The following is a 2159-nucleotide window of genomic DNA, read 5'->3' as shown; positions in this document are numbered from 1 at the left end:
AAACTTCAGTCCAAGGACTGTGATCAGTTCTTATATGCAGTAATGTATTCTCATGGCTCTGTTTGCCCAGCACCAGGACTACCTCTGCCCTCTGCTCCAACATTTTTGCATTATTGACAGTGACAGGATGAGATATTTAGTTCCAAGTTAATTGTGGCGATATTGAATGTCTCCAGTACAAAAGAATATCTTTTTGTGCAGTGAGCAGTGTATTATACTTGAATTTGTCCCACCACGAGCATATTTCAAACTGAACGAGGGGAAGTTTAGGTTAGATAAACAAGAGAAATTCTTTCCTGGGAGTGTGGTGAGGCGCTGGCACAGGTTGCCCAGAGAAATGTTCGGGCGGGGCCAGGTTGGACGGGCTTTGGAGCAACCAAGTGGAAAGTGTCCCTGCCCATGGCAGAGGGGTTTTCTAACACAAACCATTCTATGATTCTATACCAAAGACTGGTCACTTAGTGACCATTTCAGTGTGAGGAGGTGAAGCAACAAAGATCTAAGCAATCTGCATGAGAGGAGTAGAATCATTGCAAGGGCTGAATTTTTAAATACTGGATTACAAAAACTTGCTTCAAATTCAGCTGAGATGCTGTCCTAAATCACTAGCCAAGTCTATAGAAGGCTCACAGAGTCAAGAAAAAGAACTATAGTTCATTTTCAGAATTCATTGTCCTTACTCAGGTGAACAGGGTATCAGATAAGGATACTAAGGAACTAAGGATAAGGAACTAAGCAACACTGACCGATATGTGGAACATAATAAACAAAGTTAATGACTCCCAAAGGAAGTCAAGCTTATTACAAATGAGTGCAGAAGCATTCAACACTGTGCAAGAGCCAATCTCCAAAAAGATTGCTGTCCTATATTGAACATCTTTTGTTCTAAAACTAATTCTAGAACTTTATTACTCGTATGAGTAAGGAAAGAAAGGGTTACATCTTAGCTGCTCTCAGGTAGTGTATGGAGATGACATCTGTTTTCATAAAAAAATCTGTTTACACTAAGTTGGAATTTCAGGAATTACTATACTCCTCCTATTTATTATGATTTTTTTCGCTAAAGTTACTATTCTGAAACTCAGGGTATGTTAGGCTAATGCTGGGGTAATATTTCATCTATAGCATAAATTTTGTCAAGATGGTAAGAATGTTTTAGAATTAAACTTTTAATATCCTCTCTGTCCTCACCTTTTCACAAAAGTCCCTATCAATTTTTTCTCCTAGGCATAACTGATCATTAGTTTGGTAGCTGCAGGATTTGATTGCACTTACTAATTTAAATCCACAGACTGGATGAGTCTTTTAAAGTCTGTCAACTCTTGACCTATCTGATACTGTCACTAAACAGGTATCACACTTGTTACCTACTCTACAAAACATGATGGACAGAGAACTTCTTGAAATGTGTAAATAAACCAAGGTGAAGTTGTGATATCTTCAATTAAGGAAAAACCACATATAGATCAGTGCTAAAAACACGTGGATTTTTCCACTATATTGATAGAAAAAGTTTGGTTTTAATCTTTTGTGAGATTGACTGTGGGGCAAAGTTGAAAATATGGAATTCATTATCAAAATCAACAACATGGTGTTCTAGATCCTTTATTCATAAGAAATTTATTTAGAAAGAGTCAGTTTATGTGAAAAAAAATGGAAGAAAAACTATTATGGTCCAATTAGGAACACATGAAATGAGGTAAGGTGGTTTACTACTTATCATTTTAAAAACCTTCCTTTTAAAGTAGATTAAGACAGTAGTCAGATGGGAACTGTCTTTGAAATTTGCAACATGTTTGAATAGTCAAAAGTAATTGGACTCTATTATAACATGTAGTGCCTGCTGTGTGAGTCATTAACATTCTCATAGTTGAAGTATATGCATGATAAAATTATGATGAGCTAGCAAAAGTATCAACTCAATATTAATCCAGGCTTTAGACAAATATTGTAATAGGATTTGCACATTTAAGGGGCAAATTATCCTCTCAGCATGTGCTCTATATATCTGGAGTGTTAATATTGCTGTGTATTGAAAGAGAAATACATCCATAATCACAATTCCATTTAAGAGTCAAATACGTATTGGAGATGAAATATTCATCATTTTTTTCCCATAGGTCTCAGAACATGAAATGAAGAACCATTTTTTCTTATGT

Source organism: Pipra filicauda, unplaced genomic scaffold (assembly GCF_003945595.2).
Source record: "Pipra filicauda isolate LSUMZ 115617 unplaced genomic scaffold, ASM394559v2 scaffold636_size198112_pilon, whole genome shotgun sequence".
Lineage (NCBI taxonomy): Eukaryota > Metazoa > Chordata > Aves > Passeriformes > Pipridae > Pipra > Pipra filicauda.
This window is presented reverse-complemented; position numbering follows the sequence as displayed.